We start from the raw sequence: 20,738 nt of genomic DNA, 5'->3' as shown, positions 1-20,738 counted from the left end.
TTAAGTGAGAGATAATTACATGACAACAGATAATGGCATCCTCACTATTTTGCAGAATTATGAAAAAAAGGAGATGAACTATTGTTTGAAGAAATAAGAAAGCCAGTTCTCAGCAGCCAGGTGCTGTCAGAAAGCACCAGTCTGTGGGGCAAGGGCAAGCAGGGAGGTCGATTTCTGGGAAGTATCACGGGAGCTCCTGCTAAAGACCAGAACTGCTCTGCCTACTAACCATCCTGAGAAACACTTCCTTGAAACACAGTTGAAAATAATACTCCTCATATTTTATGTCAATGGGTAATTTCAAAGATAAGCCACAGATCTCTGTGTATTTTTATGAGGGTAGGAAGCAGGGAATGAAATATTTCAGAGCACTAGAAGATTAATATTACTGTGGGATTCAAAAGTTCTAAAAGGTTCAAAAGGTATAGTTTAAACACTGTTGTTATGAAACTTGGTCTCTCTGTGCTGTGAAATACACACCACCTAATTATTTCATGACATTTCTCACAGAAACACAAACACAGAATATTTTATCACATTAAATAATTTAAAAAGTCATGGACAGATGAAACACCATCAAGTATATGAACTTTGAACAACATCTTCTTGAATCACCTGAACTCTACAACCTTCCAACCTCCCCCTGCTACAAAAGCATAATTTAATGTTATGATTTTCAATTTCTAAATGTATGGCAATTAAGAAATGCTGAATTTCATGACATGGGATTCTGTAATCTTTCCAGAATGGATCAAGACTTAGATTTACAAATTATGCCTTACAACAAAATATATAATTCACATGTTTAAGGCTCCTGAGATGTTTAATCAATAATGCTCTGAAAAAATGTAGTTTTGGAGTCTGTGAGCCACTACCCATCAAAAGATGTAGTTTTGTAGCAGGAATGTCGCTGTCTTCATGTGAAAACTCATCAATGCCTATTGACATCTCTCTGTTTAATTGCAATTTAAATCATGGTGTATTTCATTAGATCACAAAATGGATTACAATGCTCCATTAATTTTGTAGTTATGTATGGGAAACTTCTACTAGTGACTCTATGGGTCATATATAGGCCTTGATTTGTGAAGGGAGCTCCTGTTGACATCAGTGTGAGTTCTGCACATGGACTGAAGGCATGACACGGCCCATTATTCTCAATTTTCCATAGTACAGTTCTCTCAGAGAACACATCACAATAGAAATTGCTTATCTGGGATGCATTAATAAATATATTCCAGGTTTATTATCAAGATTGAAAAAATTCAAACATTTTCTGTATCCACATAGTCACACTTTTTCTAAATGATATTGTCTTTCCTTTTTATTCCTTTCAGATATAACATACAAAACCATCCGCATGAAAAAAAGAATCTGCTGGTGAAAAAACACATCACTTATATTATCAGAAGAAGAGGAAATCAACAATAGGTCTCAACTAACATCAGCTGGGAGCTCTGACATTGATTTCAGATAGAAAGAAATAATTCCATGTAATTTTTCTGCTATTCTATTTCACAATAGTGAGAAAACATATTTTAAAAAAATCTTAGGTACATGTTGGCCAAAGATGGACTGGCAAGTAGAAGAATGAACTTGAAAGGTGTATTCACTGAGGAGAGACAGAGCACAAGGTGGTGCAAAACAGGATATAATTAGCAATGATGGCAAAAACTCAGTAAACAAAGATATACACATATTCACCTTATGAATGACACCACTGCCCACATCACCCAGAACCTCATTTCCTCACATTATGGCAAATCATTAGAGTGATACTAATCCCCCTGACAGAAAATGAAACCTGCCAGTAAAGTTGAAGTGGTCCTGACTCCCCAGAAACTTCAAGACACACAGCTCTTTTTTTTCTTAAGTGAAAGATAGACTCATCAGGGATTGGGAAGGAGTTTGCTTGTGTAAAATGCATATAATTTAAGAATTGCATGGGGGGAAAAAGCAATGGACTATGACAGTGCTGAACTATTTCCTGTCTATCCAAATGATGTTTCTTCAGGACAGATAACCCATTGTTTACTTATTATATTGAACTTGTTAGTCACTGTGGTATGGATCAAAGAAATTACCATGGCTCAAAAAGTTGCTGCAAAGGTTTTTATGGATACTTTTGATGGACTAGATGTTCCCGTGCTGAAATATCATGGCCACATCTCTGATATTACATGGGGGAGGAAAATAAACCCTATGAGAAATAAACAATCAACATGGAAAATGCAGATGGATTTGAACAGCATTCTGACTCCAGTAAGAATTTTCCCAGTAATGAATTCCATTGCCACCATTGATTCCAGCTGGAAAATAGAAGTTTTCAACACAGTCAAGAAGAATCCATGAACAGTTGAAAAAGTCACTGCACCTATTTAAATCCGCATCATCTTGTGTGATCCATTTTTACAAAGCACATGCTGAGTGCTGTGTATGAACCAACATAGTGGTAAGTAAGACAGGAAGTGCAGAGAAATCTGATACTGGAATAAAGAGAGAGCTGAAGCTACCAGTGAGGATAATGCTGAACTTAAATGCTTGCTGTATTTCCTCACAAAGGATTGGGCTTAGCCACATTAGAGCCACCTACTCACCACTGAAACCCTCCCTCTCACTGTTCTCCTCAGCCCTTTTAGTCTTGTGCTGCAGAGGAGGCATGAGGAAGTTTTGAAAGGTGTTTCCTCTTAGTGTCAAGAAGCTTTCTCATCATCACCCATTGTCCCTGCTCCTTCATTGTGCCTGTGTCTGGGAAATTCAACACTTCTCAGCACTCTCATGGCTGGCAGAGTTGGATGGGAGGAGCACGGTGCTGAGCTGTGGGATGAGCAGATGAGTGGAGCCTCTGAAGAAGACCTCAGTTCTCTTTCTGCTCTGGTTAGTGACAAATTTCTATAGAATTGATGATTGTGAGAAAGAATGTCCTGTCTTTTGGCAGTGCTAAGATAGCACACTGGCTATCTTTCAGCTGCTGCATTCATTGTTAAGGCATCAGCCTTTTTCATTCAAGAGTGTCTTAAAAGTGTGGATTCTGCCCCTACTTCGAATCAGATGAATGGCCTTTTTCTCAGGGCAGGATACACCTGGGACCAGCAAAGTCTGACTCCCACCTAATCAAGGAGCAGAGGAGCTCTGTAGGAAGCCCATGCTCAGTAACTACTAGGCAGAAATGGGCCACTGGAGAGCCTGCCAGGTCTGGGATGGATCCACTGCCTCACACCACATCATGCCTTGGCAAAGGGACCAACCCCAAAGAACACTCAGGGGAAGGTCTCTTCTTTCAGGAACATTTCACACATTTGAAACAGGAATTGGTGAAGTACAGAAGTCTTAGTAGAGAGGTGTCAGTGTCAGAAGGGGGAAGAGAAAAATAACTAAATATTCACATTTAAGGAAGTATTAGCACTTAAATAGCTGTAGCTGTGGTATCTGATATCCTGCATGCTGTTAGGCAGCAGCCACAGAGAAATTAAATCTGTTCTCTTGCAGTCCATCTAATGACACCTGAGTATGAGTGGTAGTGGATCCAATCAGAAGAGCAGAACACTTTAGGTGGTGCATAGCCATAGACTGAGTGGTAGAATTTTTACTTTTTCATATCCTTTTTAAATTACATAGAAATATTAACAGAGTTTCTTCTTCTGATTATTCTTTAATGACTGCTTTCAAAAGCTAGTAAATAAATTAGCCCTTATTGATCATGAAGTAAAAGAGTAGTTAGTACTTTTGATCTATGTAATTGACATAGAAAGATAATGTGTGAAATGCATGAAGCATGTGCATCATGAGTGGGTATTGTCATCAGTAGTCTTGCTTTTCAATAAAGAAAAAATTGTTTGGAGAAATTGGTCAAATAGCTACTGCTATTGCATCCACACACTGCTGGTTTCTAATATTTTTTCTAAAGATCAGTAATGATATTCTATTAGGGTGATGAGACCAGAATTAATTTAAATAACTTTGTGCCTGATTCATGAAAAACAAAAAAATGCCTCCACAGCCAGGGGCCATTATTTCTGTAATTTTTCCATGCAAAAGTCATGGTCTGTATTCAACTTACAGCTCAAAAAGACAAGTTTTCAATTTATACAGATAGGATTTTATCTTCACAATCAGCTCCAGAGGAATGACCTAATTACTAAAAGGAAAAACCACTCCACTGTCTAGGTCAAAAGTACATCAATCACACAACAAAACTCAAAAATATTTTCTTCTAAAATCTATTTATTTATACACACCCACTGCAGCTGCAAAGAGTAAAATAGGCAGACAGAAGAGAACTGATACATTGATATATTAATAGACCGTTTGCCTTTTAGACATCAGTATAATTCCCATTAGTAAATAAATAGAAATGCCAAAATTTTTTAAAAACATCAATCTAAATAAAGATAGGAATTAAAGTAAAACTCGGAGATGTGTTGCACTTCTCTAATGTTCAAGCAGTATGTTCTGTTCACAGCTCACATTTGCTTGTTTGCTCACAGCACATCTCAGCAAACTGTGGCAGCCTTGTAAACACCGCTTTCATTTTGCTCCTTCTCTTGCAATCTTTTTTTCTATCGTGAGCAAGAGCTGTGTACCTTGGAGAGATATCCCAGCCAGCTGAGAGACAAATGATGTGGGTAGCGTAACTTTATGAAAGTGCAGTGGTTAAAAGAGCTGTATGAGAGATTCTGCTCAAACAAAATCAGATGAGTATTTCCTGCTGGTTAGAATATTCCTGTGAAGGCCAAATCATACCATATTTCAAATCTGGCAGAATATTTACAATATTAGTTTTACATTTTCCGGTATTATTTTTATTAAAGTGTATACTTGTTCAGTAAAGAACAAGCTCAAACCACCTACCACAAAGATATTATCCACACTTGTGCTGGAAAGTAGTTTGCTTTCTAAAGTTACAAAGAATATTTGAAATTAATGGAAGAAAAACAACAGGGGAAAAAAATATTTCCTCAGTTTGTTTATAGTGTGCTTTTGACAGAGCTTTCTGTGAGGCCAGTGTTAGCGTTTCCTTTCGTTTCCCTTCGTTTGTATGTGCAACTTTCACAGCCACAGAGAGATTATTTGTAAAGATATATATATGTGTAATTGAAAAACCACAAAACCTGGCCAAAAGATGCAGCGGAGGCCAGCTCACTGAATTTTAATCCTGTTTTTAAAGGGGTAGTTTGCAATTTTTTAGGGGTGGCTTAAACTTTTTGTACATAAAAACCTGCAAACTGTGATATTCCTTTTCTTCAGAAAAGTTTTCTTTCCACTTCAAATATTAAATCTCCATGGGGAAAATTTTCTTCAGGTGTAAAATGTTTCCTGAAACGAAACCTACTCCCTGCTTTAATATTCCTACTTCAAGAAAGTAACTTACTGATCCCAGATGACAGTGAGGAGAGAAACAGTAAAATCTCTTTCACGTCATTTGTTTAATGAATTTTAATAATACTTTACTGGGTTTTTTTCCAGAAAATGTATTTCTTTCTAAATGCTGCTCTCGGCAAGATAGAAAAGTGAAAAAGAAAAAGGTTCTTATTTGAGTATGGATTGCAGGATCAGGCCCATTGATCTTGGCTTACTTTCTGCTTAGCTTTGCAATACAGCAAAAAAATATTAAAGACTCCTAAGGCCTTTTTCAGGTACATATACTACAGTTTCCTGCAGCTATAAATCCTTTTGGTTTAAAGAATTTCATCCTAATTACCAAAAATGTATATCCAAGCCCAAGGCAAATTCTTTCTTACTTTTTTGTTTGTCATTTTAATATTAGCTTTGCTTACTAAATTATTTCTTCAAGATCTTCAGGCTGTTTTACACTTTACTGTTACCTTTTAATGCATTTTCTGTCCTTAGATTTCTATTTAATACTTGTTTATGCATTTCTCAATAATTTTAAAACATAACCTCAAAAATAAAATCATAGCTTTTCTGCTATAAAAACCCTTTGCTTTAATACAAATACAGTGATTTAAGCACCCTTCTGGGGTTTTTTAGCTGTTAGTGTTCCTGGTCTCAAATTTTAGCATCATTATTTAAAATGAAGGAAAAAAATCAACTTGCAATTTAGACAGTTACCAAATTACCAAAACTAGTGCAGCAACTCTTAATGAGTGAAACCATTAACAATTTTCTGACTGCAGCCCCTGTTCAAATACCTTGGACACCTTGTTAGCACAGAATGAGGTGTTCAATCAAGACACTGGGAATTGGAAGTACCAGGGCACAGTTTTGAGTGGTGATTACAAGGGCATGAGTGTGAGTGCCAAAGTAACAGTCTTCTACACTGCAGGAAGCTGAGAAACCTTCAAGTCTACATTTGTAAATCAGCTTGGATGATTACAGCAGTCACAAGCAAAGAACATATGAAACAATTATTTGCACCATTCTTTTTTAATTTGCTCTTAAAATGAACACAGTGATATTAAGAGCCATTAGTGCTTTGTCTTTGAAAATTTCCCTGGACTTCATATCTTTCCAAGCAGCATCTTAAATTGCTTAAAAGTATAAATGTAACAAAGAACTATTGTTTTCTGATTGTTAAATCCCTTTCACATCAATAATCTAAGCTTACATTAGCATTCAGATATGTCTTTGAATTTGCTTAGAAAGTATTTGTTTCATATGCAGAAGCAATATGATTTTAGGCTTTCTACTTTTTTCCTTCTAATTGCTGTGACAAAGACAGTTTGCTTTTCTTAAATGAGTAAATTTTAAAAACAAATTTTGTCACATTAATATTTTGTTGCAGATGTAAATCTACTTTCATTTTATTTAAGCAAGAGATTACCACTCTTTGGTGTTAACTTTGCTACTTTAATTTTATAAAAAAGTCCTTTATAATAGTTTCCATACAATCTACGTATAATCCATGTAGAAATAACCCTAAACATTTCCAAAACTCATATTTCAGACACAATACTTGTGAATAGGAGTTTCTTTCATATTAAAGATAAGGAATTATTGACTAAGGAAGGGATGAGAAAAAGCAAAGAATTAAATTATTCCCAGTGAAAAACTGGAAAAAAAGATAATCTATTTTTTAAAAATTCAAAGTATCCTGATACATTCCTATACTTCATGGAGATATATATATATATATATAATAAATGTATATGTAATTCTAATATTTCACTGCCTCTGGTTTAAAGAAATAAATTGTGGTGGAAAGTATCTAAAAACTGCTGCTTTAATTTAAGAGAAATATAATGTTTCTGCTGGGAGTTTTTTGGACAGCTCATCTAATGCCTTTTATAGAAATAAGCAAAGTATATTATGGGCTTAATTAGCATCTCAGCTGTACTAATTGCTTATATAAATAGCACATAGAAATTCATTTTTGTTCTTTTTGATCATCAAGAAACATTATGCAAGAACTTTTCACACAGGACCTTTTTCTTACATGTATTATTTTAAGAAAATTAAATACTTATTTAAAATTAATACATTTTTGTAATAATTATTTCCTTGCATAATTCTATTTTGAGCCTTGCAAAAATAGCTAGTTCTCCAATTTTAAATGCATCATTATGGCTGAAAAATCCTGAAATCCTGTCATATCAGCCTCTTGCTTTACTACTGGTTTCTGGAAACTCCTCAGAACAAATCCTTTAGCACTACAAGAAACAGATAATTCTGATTCTCTATCTAATATTTGAAGACTCAAAAATTATTAAAACAATACAGCCTGCCTGTACTAAAACAAAACTCCAGACTGTGATGTACTTCACTGTTAATGACACACTGGGGAACTAAATTATGCTGTAGGGAATGCAAAAGTGTAGCACTAGGAATCTAAATTATGTTGTGGGGAATGCAAAAGTGCAACATCTCTGCTGCTATTTTGCGCTTGTTTTCTTCCTACATAACTTTAAATTATGTATTGCTGTAAATTTTGTACTTGAGGGTGCTGACGCTTTCAGGTAATATTATAAAGTTACATAGCACTTAAAACATAGCTGAATATTCTCACCCCTCCCCCGCTGCCCAGCTATACCTACCAGCAGCTGAAAAAAGCAGTAATTGAAATTAAAGGCTCCTCCAGCACGTAGGAACGTCTGGGTTTAATAACCGGAGGGGTTTCAGGTGCAGAGGGCGCTGTTGTTCGTGTATTCTGCAAGCATTTCCTGAGCAAGGAGAAAAACAGGGATCCACCAGTTTAACGTCTGCATTTTTAAGGTTTCCATAAAATGTCAGTGGAATTGCTGACATATAGATGCTACCTTCCACAGTATGTGATGAGTTTCCTGAAATAAATCCTTTTCGTGGCAGTCTAGAAGGGAGATGCCAGCTATCGTCACCAAAGCGAAATGTTTTTCACTGTTTCCACTTTACAGTCCATTTACCAAGATTTCATAACCCAGCCACAAGGTTCCTTCCATCACATTTTCATATAAGGATATTTCAGTTATTTTCATTTTGAAAGCACACCAGATGTGTTTAAGTGTAACTTGCAATGAAAAGTGTGAAAACAATTTGAAACACATCACTTTAGTGGCATTCTTCAGCATTTCTTTCTTTCTGAAATATTATTTGCAGTTCATACCTAGTTATTTCAGGTGTTTTGCCCATGACAAATTATTAACTACCTATACCCACAAAAACCAGTATAATATACCATTTCTATCTTGAAATAATCTTCTGCACAGTAACTTTTCTTTTGAGTTTCACATATGCATTTCTTAGCATTATACCTCTGCACATGTAACTAACAGCTTTAAAAACATTTTTAGCTCTTTGAAGTAAATTGTTTTCTAAATCCCTATAAATATACTACATCTTCTCATGCATTCACATTTTCTCTTTTCCCCCCACTGTTGGAAAAAAACTACCATGCCTAAAAAAGAGTGGAAAAAAAAAAGGTAGAAAATTTAATGACAATTTAGACCCACAGAAAGCCAGGAAACTTACAGTTACTGCTGAAATTTTGCTTTAAACTTGAATAATTCTAGTTAAGGTGTTTGGCTGAACAGGAAAGGATGGTCATGCTGCCGTCCTTTTCTGGAGTCACTGGAAGTTCGATCTCAGTGGGAATTACAGATTCAGGCATCAGACATCCTGGATCAGCTCCTGTGCTGAGTTTCCTGTGTTACCTAAGCCCAACAGGGTTTATTAAAGCCAAAGCAACAGGCTTTGTCCAGTTCCAGGTTGTGACTTTAAATCAAACTAAACTGCTCAAGCAATTTTATTAAGTTCAGCATTCATTTACCCATAAAATCTGACCTTATCTAAAAAGTTATTACATGAAAGAAAGGAATTGAAGAAGATTATGTGATATAGTGTACTTTTCTTCTCTAATAAATTTTATTGACTCCTGTATTGCAGTACAGTCTAATGCATCTGCATTCTAAAGTGTCTGAAAGCATCCACCTGGGAAATCTGATTTTTAAAATTAAGCTACTAGTTTAAACAATAAATTTTGGGAGAAATAAATTTTTCATGTGTCACTCCTGCCATGGGGCTCTCTATGCAAAACAAATTTCACATTTCAAAGAAACAAAAACCCACCAGAATATGTGGCAGACTGAAACTGCTCTTTGCATGAGGTTTGTGCTCCCCATTAACCAAAACTTTACCTGGTTAAAACAGCGCCTACATTCTAATAAAAACCAGCCATTGATAGTTTTTCTCCTTGAATCGACGCTCATTCAAAAGTTTCCCACCTGATAAAGGCTTTAATATAACTGAGACAAAGTTGCATTTTATGATTGGCAAGTTCTTTGCGCCCCAGCTACCCCCCAGCCCGGTGGAGCGGGGCTCCGAGATGCATTTTGGCCCTGTCTTCATGTCAAATCACTGCCATCAAAACAATGGCGCACATTACAGGAAAATCTTGTGCAAATGAGCCATAATGGAAGTGAATGACAATCTCGTAAGACCGTGCAGCAGGATTCTCCTTTGATCTGAAATATTGTTAATCTTTCTCAAACATAACACTAAGTATACTTGGCAAATCCTGGATGAGAAGGTCCCCGTAGTGCGGCTCTGTGGACAGCCAGCCAGGAGCCAAGCACACCCCGCCACAAAAAGAGGCACAGCCACGAGAGAGGAGCACACCACACTCAGCCATGAGCTCTGCAATTGCTACAAATTTGTTTGCAATTCAAAGGCCTCTTCACCCATTTTCCTTTTCCCGAAAACAAGCTAAACAATATGTTTATTTATTCTTAATAATGGATATTTGCTGCTGGATCACAGCTACATTTAATTAAGAAGCTGCAGTGTTTAAGATATTAAAATCCATGTTTTGAAAAAGGTTTGCTTTTACAAAACACAGGCCTTATTTATTCACAGCTTAAGAAACAGCCTCACTCTAAATTATAGTTTTAATATGATGTTGTGGGGGGAAAAAAATTCTAGCAACATAAGGCAAGATTTTTCATTGGTAACAAAAGCATGATATAGGAGTTTATACTTTCCTAATGATGCTTAAAGCAAAGATCTGGAACGGTATGTCTCAGATGAGGTCATGCATCAACTTCAGGAGAGTAAAAACCTCTCCTTAGACTACATTACAGCCAACTCACACCTTTTTGTTGTGCAGCCAAATATGCACGGCGTATGTAGACGAATGCAAACAGAGTAAATCATGTTGATTCAGTGCTAGTAGGAAATATGCCTCTTCAGTTGTGTGCTGCTTTTGAAGTACTGCCTAAAAATCAGTCTTGGGCTTCAAAGAGAGGGGATTATAGCCTTTATCCAGCAATTAATATGGCTGAAACTCAGAATGTCAGCACCTGATGACTATACAGGCTGGACAGTAGCCTAGTAGGGGTCCAGTCCCCCTCAAGAATTGGAATTTACAATAAAAATGAGTGCATAAATAATAGAAATGATAATATATAAATTGAAATATTTTGGAAAGGGGGACAAAATTTTAACTTCTAATGACCTGTCTATATTTTGACATGTGGGGAAGAGAGGGAGTCGTGGTGTCCCTTGACCTTTAACCTGCCTTATCCACCTAGATCATTTTAATCTCCCACCAACTGTTAAGCAGAAAAGAGTGCTATTAAAGAGAAAGCTATTCCTTTTGCCTTCTTACATAGATCAGATGACAACCTCTCCAAGTCCCTCCTCTCTGTCAGAGTTCAAGGGTTCAAAAATGGTCAGAATATCAAGCAACAGAAAGCCAGCAGGACTACTGCAAAAAGAGTTTAAGGACTTTACATTATGCAAAGGGAGCTAAAAAAAAGGGAGATTCCCTTATTTTGAAGTTTTACTCCCTGAATTATTTTTTTTTCCAAATAGGTACTTTCATTTCAGAAGATCATAGAGCTTCTAATTTGAGGGGGAGGAAAATTCTTACATTCTTATGATATGCTTCCAAACTTGTACATACCTAATAATCTTTTCCATATTAATTCTTTACATGTAGATCCTGAGGTTTAGGTCACGTACATATGTATTCATCAACAGTGTTGTACTGTAAATAAAATGAACACTTAACGCTCTAGTTCTAGCCAATGTGTCAGGGGAAATAAAGTAAAATAAGACAAAATGAAATTAAATAAATTGGAGCATGCAGTCTTTTACTTCATAACCATCCTCAGATGGCATTTCCACAATGCTACATATAGCACCCTATTCCTCAGGGAACATCCAAGCTTTCTACTATTTCTCATTCTTAACCATAGACAGTTGTTATAACACGTTTCTTCCCAGAATTTCCACTTGCTTTGAAGAAAATATCCCCTGAGTACCCATGCTTAATGTACTTATGGAAAAGCAACTCTATATCATGACAAGCTAAACAATATGTCTCTTTAATAAAGAATGTGCGATATTAAATGCAGAGTTGTTATTTCAAAATGGTAAAAAATCAGTTTGAGGGAAGGAATATAATTGCTCAACATAATATAAATGGAATGGGTGCAAGCTGAATATAATTTTTAACAGAGCCCCACTTTCTAAATATACATATAATGTGTTTGTGTGCCTGTGTACAGAGACATGATAAACAATAGAATTTAGAAAACTGCATTAGATTTTGGCTTTTGCATTAGGCCCTTCATATCCTGTGCATCCTAAAATGCTTAACAATGTTTCCATTGTACTTAACTAAATACAGTAATGGTGGTGCAACAACACAATGGCCTGTGCTCTGCCTTGGACGGCCGAGCCTGGTGTGTGACAGCCAGTTTTGGCTGGGAAGGAGGCTTAGCCAGCCTCTTTTCACAAAAGAGCCACGCCAATATTGCCTAGACAGGCAGCAGGGGCAGGAGAAAGGGATTTTGGATTAACATCTCATCTCATGAAGGACGGCACCTCAAACAGTTCAACACCTCCCCGGTGCTGCGCTGCCATGTCAGCGCTAAGAACCAGCCCAAGTCCTGGTGGGAGACTTAAACTCGTGACCTTCTAGCCAAGAGGTAAGAGCACTGCTGGCTGAGCCACACTGTCATTGTTGGGATGTGCTTGCGTGGGCTGGCATCAGTGTTGACTACAGTTTGACCTGAGAGTGGAAAATTGATGCCCCCACAGATTTCAGAAGTAACCCCATCTTGCAGAAAAGCTTAGGGGTTTTTTCCCTATTGGAATTTACCTCTTCTACCAGAGAGCTGCACTTACCAGCAGAAGCCTAATCTCTAAATACTGACTTTCTAAACACCTGAAAGGAATTGGAATACCTTTCAGATATATCTGGATTCACAGTACTTAAATGAAAATTTTTGGATTAGTTTATAGTGTTTTCCAGGTGGAATAAATTTTCATAGCAAAGGTGGAGGAGGGAAGATTGCTATAGTATTTCCAATAATTAAGATTAAATATATATTTACATTTTACAAGGTAGCAAAAAACCTTTAAAGTACCTTGCACCTATATAAGCCAGGGTATTTTTCAAGGACACTTTAATATCAGTAGGTAAGATACAAAAAGGAGTAAGAAAAGTGTTCAACTGATATCATGTGCTATGCACAGCAAAGGAAATCCCCTTGGGGAATGTTTTCATTACGTTACAACGTACATAAATTTGATAGGGAAGAAATTATCTGTCTTGATTCTGCTTCTGCTGAAGTTGCCATTACCAAATTAGACAGTTGATGATTGCAGACTTGGACCCAGTCACTGAAGACTCATTCCAATTTGACAGTGATGCTAACCCTATTTAGCAGATGTTAAAATTTAAGCATCTGAAGAGTATCTAGTTTTGCAAAGTGATGACGTAAAAAGGAATTTTCTAGGGCTGAGGTACGTTGTGTGTATAGATAAACTTTGGAATAAATCTTTAGCTAGTAGTCCTGACAGGTTTAGATTTATAGTTTGATTTTTTTATCAAAACTTATAATTGGTGCTTATCCCAAGCTCCTAGCACCACACCAAATTTAATTTAGAAGCACAAATCATAGCAGAGAGTGAAACTCTGCCAGATACTAGCAAAAACAGTGCCAGCTAATTCTTACACATAAAAGAATCTCTCTCTCAGCAGATATCTCAGGCAATCATACCTTCCTAAATATACACTGAAAAGATGAACCAGTGATTTGACCGTGGGTAATATCCAGCAACCTTGTTTAATCAGATTTTAGCCTTCAAATCCTGCAAAGTCAGCTGGTTTCACGAGTTCCTGATTGCTTCAAAATCAGAGAGTGAAACAATGAATTAGAGCTGATCACCTACAGCTCTAATTCAGGACCAAACACTGGCAGTAAATACTCCAGAATGGGGATGTGAATGCAAGCCTCAGCCTCATTTCTCCTGCCTAGATAGGAGGTGTTGAACTGTAACATCTTTTTTTCTATCTGTTCTCCTTTTTTTGTACAATGTCTTTGCTTGTTTATTAAAATGTTCACTGCTGTGATCCTGTTTTTTACCTGGGGAGTTGAGTGGATTTAAGATGACACATAGCTGTATAAATCTTATGTTTCCTATGCCTTCTGTAAAGATGTGCCTGGCTGACCAAAAATAACTTTTATAAGCCAAGAAAAAGTAGTGAAAAGGCAGGGTGAGGGAGACCAAGGGGGTTATGTGTTGTGCACAATGTGGTAGATTTACAGGCTGTGGAGTGGGAGCTGGGTCTCTTCCTCAGGAAGGCAGCTCAGTCCTGGAGAACAGTCCTGCAGCTCTCACTGATGGATTCTGTGCTCTTACCCACATGTCATTTCAGTTGCTCAAATTAAGTTATCCCTTATCAGAGATATTTAAACCATAATCATACTGAACACCTTTTAGTGAGATTTTTCTTCCCAGTAAAAGCTGAAAAATCTCTGTGAAAAATTACCTGAAGGGATTTTGAGAGGTTTGGTCCCAATCTTTGTGATGATTCCATAAATTCATTTTGGATAGATGTAAATTGTATATATGAAGCTAAAGCATCCTGACTTGCAGTCTTTAGTTCACTGATATGGTTTTCTTCTTGTAAATGGATTCTTCTTCCCTGGAATTCATAGGCCAATTATACTACTACTACTACTACTACTATTATTATTATTATTATTATTATTATTATTATTATTAATCACTGTACAAGGGCCTTTGATCTTAGAACTAGTTCCCTTTAAGTTTGTCAGAAATAATAAGAGGAAACAACTTTTATATATTTCCCAAAACAAAAGCTCCAAAAATGAACATCAAGCAAAATATTAAAGTAAATACCTCAGATGTTTTATTTATACCAGTGCTTATAACTCAAGGCAATTGAACTCCCCCACTTCTTAGCATAAGTTTTTCTTCTGGGCGTTTTCCTTCCACATCTCCAAAGTGCAGGTCAACAACAACTCAGGCACTGCTTTGGGATGTGGAATATCATCATCTTTCTGAGTGCTACACCTTGACAGCAGGAATCACACCACACCTCATCATCAAGAGCTAACAACTTGTGTGGAGTCCTTCCATGAGCTGATTGGGATCCCTGAAATCCATCCACCCTTGCTGAAAGGCAACAACGTGAGAGGCAGCAGCCTCCAGCAGCATAATCTTCCCCATATTCTGTGCCAGCCTTATTCTGATTTTGTCCTCTACACCAGACTAGCTCCAAAACCTCACCTCTCCCTTCAGCTGTGCTTGCCCTCCCCCAGCACCTCGCCAGTCCAAACCTTCCCATCAAACTCACACATCTGCCCAAATCCATCTAGGGTACCTCGTCTTCTCTTATTTTGTAGTTTGCTTCCACCTGGTACTGTCTCTATCTGTACACCTTTATCTTCCACACTGCTTCTGCCATTACCACTACCTCTATGCTGGAGATCTTTCATGTCAGAGCCAATTGCTATGGTTACAGGCAATCTGCTGTATGTTTCATCTCCAGGAGCTGTAAATGAGGGAGTTTTAACAGCATTTGAGTAAGCACTGCTTCTTCCTTACATGGAGAACACAGCCCCACTCAAATTCATCTATCCACTAGTTGCTGTTGCATCATATATATTACACTAATTCTACCTAGATGTACAGATTGACAATGAGCTAACATCTTGTGAGAAACAATAGCTACAGGACTTTTATTTTATGATCTTTTTCATTTTAATGGCGTACGGTTACCATTTCAGTCACACGCCTCTCTGGCTTGTGTACACCAGCTCTGATTCTGACTGAAGTATGAGGGAGAAAAAGATTTTATCTTATTTGTATCTATATATAGTTCTGGAAAATGTTAGTGAAATAGAATATACACACTCTGCATCTTGAAAACAAACCCCACAATAAAAATTACACTGTGTGTTCATTCTTAGTGCTTTAGGAAAATATTATTGGTAGTCCAGTAGTTTCAGTATCATGGAGATGAAGTTCATAGCAATTGAGAATCAACTAAAATATAATCTTAAACACTAGTCATTCAATTTTATTTGTGCATGTGTTTGTAATAAGGATGGGAGAGTAGGAGGCATTTCAACTCTGAATTTGGGTCTCTTTGTACCAGTCTAAAAGATGGACAAAACCGATAATTACTAATATTTTAATGTTTTACAGGTGAAAATCAGACTAGCTAGAAAAACTGTTTTCATAAATGCAAATGCAAAACATGCCAAGAACTAATAGTTTGATGTTGCTGCAATTTTGCATCAGAATGTGATTTTTAAAGTTTGCTTAATTTTATTTTGCAACAAATCCAGCCACAAACTCCTCCCATGATTCTGTTTAAAAAAAAAATCTGCTGATCTCTCATAAACCTCAGTGGAATCAGGATGATCCATACACTGATCTTCACACTTTCAGCTCAGTCCAGATGTCAATAGAGTAAATTCTGGTCTGTCACCCCTCAGATAAAATATTTTATTGCTCCTGCCAGACTAGAGGGGCACAAAGGGCCTCCAGCCCTCAGTGTGAGCAGGAAGCCACCAAAAGTGGTCCTGATTAATGAGCAGCCATGACCAGGCCAGAGCACATGGCTTCAGTGCACACCCACCCCTCTGGGAGCTGGAGGAGGCTGCACATCAGCCATTCCCATTCATTAGTGAGGCAAGTTCCTGTGCTACTCAGCAGCTGCACTGGATATTCTCTCCTGGTTCTCTACAACATATATCCAGCTGCACTGGATATTCTCCCTCTATTCTCTACAACACCACAGTCCCTGCAATGTAGGGAGCTGCAGCTCGTGTCTCCGTGTACCAGAACACAGCCCAGCGCAAAGCCTGCTCCCTGCACCCCAGCCAGCCTGCAGGTGAGGGGGCTGCTCACGGAAAGCTCATTCCACACTGGATTTGGCCACCTTCCATTCCTCCCACACGGGCTGTGTGAAGCCCCCCACCAACACTGCCCACCAGGAGGGAGCTCCTCCCTGGAGACAGGCTCCAGAAATCCCCTCTGACACTCTCACTCCCTTGTCCTCTGCTGTCCCCCACCCTCTACTGCTGCTCACCCAGCTGGTGATGCAATCTAGTCCAGTGTGAAACTGGAACAATCAATTGGAAAACAATTCTCATTTGTATTAGCAGCACCATATTTAGATTTGGTATAATGCAGAAATAAAACAAATTGGGACTGAATTTGGCTTTCTCTCTGTAACATCTTACAAAGGGATGGTGACAGCTGAATGAAATCAATATATCCTTTAGACTATCTCTTCCAAGAATAAATCTCTACAAAAATAAGATTACTCACAGTCATTTCAAGGCCCCAAAAAGAACATGATCCACAAATACAATAATTATTTGATTATATATTTTAATAAGCTCTCCCAGTTGACAGTGTGGCCTTTCAAATCCCTCCCTCCTCAGAGTTTAATTACTCACCATTCACCCCTGACTTTGCTGTGAGTAGCACATGGAGAAAGCCATTATGCACCTACCAAATTCCTGGAACTGGCAGTGCAAGGCTGACCTTGGGAGGAGATGAACCTAGAACAGCAGAAATACATCTGTAATGCACCGCAGTGTCCAGTGCAGGACATCCATGGGGAGCAGCTGCTGAGGGCTGCACCCTCAGCTCAGAAGCTCGTTCTGGCACCCTGTGAGCCCCAGAAGGGCCTGGGCAGGACAGACACACTCGGTTTAGGCTGCAGTCTCTGCCCATGAGGCCAAGGTGCTGCTTTGCTTTGCCATGGGCTACGGGGTAGAACAACTGCAGTGCAAGTCTTGGTGTACCTAACAAATAAATGCCCTCATCAGCTCCAGGTCTGTGCTTGTTCATCAAGTTAAATAAGGTGTGAGGAGGTTTTCAGCATGAATTTACCAATGCAGTTTGGAGATTTTCACCTAAAAATCTTAGGCCTGTTTTTTGGGTTTTTTTTCTGGCTGTTTTGTTGGGGGTTTTTTAGTATCAATTGATTCTTGCTTTTAAATTTATGGACCATTTCACACTGTTTCCTGCTGTGGTCCTCATCAGGTCTTGGCGACTGGATCGTGAGGAAGCAAGGCATGAATGGCAGAAAACCCTGTGGCTGTCCTTATCTACAGAATGGCAAACACAAGCTGAGCTCTACGCAAAGTCTGCTGGGCTGTCAAAGAAAAATTACAAAGGGTTCCCTTCTTTCAGTGAAGTAATATATTTCTGACTTTGCAAAAGTATTTTACTTAGCTACAATTGCATCATATCTGAAATTATTTTATGACCTGAGGCATGCATAGCAGGCCCATCTGTTCTCTCATAGTGGCTCTGAGAGGACTGCCACCATTTCATTCAGTGATTAAAAATGCCAAAAATGAAACAACTTCCATATTTGTTCATGAGATTTACCAGAAAGAGAACACCACCAACAAAAGAGAGCACAAATACTCTTGGTCTGTATCTTTCCAAGCCAACATTTTAACTTTTCAAATATAGCCACAGAAACCCATGACAATTGTCACTATAAAAGCAACTGAAATTCAGCTAGCAATGAAAGGAAAAGTGGCTGAAGGTTAGGAGCTATTTGGTAAACTACAGCTAGATTTTACACTTGTGATTTTTAAGAACAAACCTTTAATTTTGAAATTCACAGTCTCTCCACCATTACAAGCCCCTTCAGGGCAATGATCTATCAAGTTCTGACTGTTTCAAACTGTTTGTGCTAGATTCAGCATCTATCACTCCTCAGACTTGCTGCACATTTAGCCACAGAGCCAAGAAACAATAATTTTCAATTAAGAAACCTGGAGAAGACTTGGGGACTTGATTTATGGTGCATGACTAATTATCAAATAGCTAGCCTAATGAAAATTAAGCTGCTGGTTACTACAAAGATTTAACTTCATTTTCTTGAGAAGAAGCTGATATGACCCAGAATATAATTTATTGAAGTTTTATTATATATTTTAAAACAGGCAAAACAGCAGAAATTATCTAATTAAATTTTTTAATATTATTTAAAATTTTCTCATTTTTTACATTGTACACTGTAATGAAGATAGCTCATATAAACTTATGTCTAAATTAAAAGCTTTTTATTGCCTGAAGTTAAAGTGTTTCCTTTTGCATGGTGATGAAAGAGATAGGAATATGAAGGGCAATATGACAGAAATTGCTTTTAAGGCTCAGTGTGTTTACAAGCAAAAGATTCTATTCAGCACAGGGTTGATGCACAAAAATTAGTTTCAATACCTAGAGAATTTTATATGTAAAATCTTGGTTAGATATTCAGTTTTAGAATTAGTTCTGGCAATCTTTAGAAAATAAGTAGCATAATACTCCATGATTCTTATTTATTTTTAACTCTTTGTGGGTGAGATTCGTAGCTTAAAGAAATCAGTGGACTTTCTTCTCTCAAGTATTTTCTTCCTGCCTATAACAGTGTGTTTGGGCTGCAAGGGTCCAGCTCTGTGGTTGTGAGTAGCATACACTCATCTGAGCTGTCCTACTAGAAACCTACATGGGGGAAGAGGAATGTTCATAATTAAGCACTAAGAGTGAAGGTAGAGCCCTCTTAATTACTATTTCTGAAGTGAACTGTTGGATAGAAATTCATAATGCTATACTTTTAGGGTCTCCAATCATGTAAATATTACATTATTAAGCAGGAGGAGATAGCAACCTTTTAAGAACCCAATGCAAACTACTCTGTATAAGTCAATAGTCACTACTATTTTTACCCCACACATTCACACTGACTTTTTCTGGTGTCCCTGGATCCATATGGAAAAGGGAAAATGAAACAATAAATTCTTCAAACAACACTCTTTTGCAGAAGTTAAAAACCAAAGGTATTTTTTCCAAGGGAGAAACAAATCTATTCCTATGGAAGAAGCCAGCCTTAGTTTGATGTGTGTCACTGCAAACAATTCTCCCTCTGCTCTGAGCCCTGCACGCAGCACTCATAGGCTTTGTTTTGTGCACTTAGGCAAAACAATGGGGAAAGAAATATCAAGGTGAAATGACATAACCCCCTAGATTAGAGCAGCTGGTAACAAGACTGCTCAGGATCGTCACTAAAGACACTATTCACTGAAAGGGAGAAAAAAGGGTAGGAGGAAAGGATAACTTGATTTATTCAGGAAATTGCTTGTTTCTTCAGAAGGCCTTTATGGGGACCATCACTTTATGTTAGAAGACAGCTGGTAACCAGAAAGGGAGTGGGAATTAAATTAATTTCCTATCTAACTCTTTAAAGATCTGGGTTCTGTTCAAGTAGATGTACAGATACATACAGAGAGCAACTGATGCTTTTCCTTCAGATTCCCAGCCTAAACAGCCTAAACCAAGAGTGCATATTTTTAGTATGTTCCATACTGAGGCAGCACTAAATCCTGCTTAGCTCCAGTCTGGCAGGGAAAACTCTACCTACAAAAATTTCCTTGATGGCTTCAAGACCCTACGTGCTTACACGTGTGTTTACAGACTTTATAGCTCTGATGGGGAGCTTTCTTACAACAGGTTTGGTACAAGATGAGAGACACAACCCCAGACACTAAAGTCAAGTAACAATGCCTAGCACTAGTCCACGAGGGAGAAATCCTTCCCTTTCTCTCCCAAGGTGTTCTCCACTGTCCCTCTGAATTACTTGGACTGGCGCTGGGAGAGCATGTTGTCTTTGCTCTCCTAAACCTATTGTGTTGAACTGCTGTGTGCTGTTAAACAGCTGCCACAATTCATCCCTGGCCTGGCCATACTTCAATAGTGGCTGAAGTGATTCATGCATCTATGGACTGTAAAGTTTGTAAAGCACTTCAGGATCTTTTGACAAAAAGCTGCTACATCACTGTAATTTATTAGCTGAATGCATTAAGTCTTAATGACAATACCCTCCGAGGTAATGCAACTCAGACTATTAGGCTGAAATGGTCTTGAAAAGTTTACACACAAAACTAAATGTATACTGTAAAAGCTTCCTCTGTTTGCAGTCTGGGGCCACTGTCTGTCCACAAAAAGACTTCCTTGTCATGGTTGTTTCTTTA

The 20,738-nt window shown here is 37.8% G+C and overlaps 1 long non-coding RNA gene across 3 annotated transcripts in view; it reads right to left on the bottom strand.

The window, feature by feature from the left end:
* The window catches only part of LOC102070302 (uncharacterized), a 50,851-nt gene extending 41,777 nt beyond the window's left edge, over positions 1-9,074 (bottom strand). For all 3 annotated transcript variants that reach the window (XR_012581636.1, XR_003380950.2, XR_001332872.3), the window contains exons 1-2: positions 8,905-9,074; positions 7,995-8,120 (exon numbers count right to left, since the gene is read on the bottom strand). This is a non-coding gene — a long non-coding RNA (uncharacterized LOC102070302). The remainder of the gene's footprint in view (positions 1-7,994; positions 8,121-8,904) is intronic.
* Between the last annotated feature and the right edge of the window lie 11,664 nt (positions 9,075-20,738).

This window comes from Zonotrichia albicollis, chromosome 9 (genome assembly GCF_047830755.1).
Source record: "Zonotrichia albicollis isolate bZonAlb1 chromosome 9, bZonAlb1.hap1, whole genome shotgun sequence".
NCBI classification, from domain to species: domain Eukaryota; kingdom Metazoa; phylum Chordata; class Aves; order Passeriformes; family Passerellidae; genus Zonotrichia; species Zonotrichia albicollis.
This window is presented reverse-complemented; position numbering and strand designations above follow the sequence as displayed.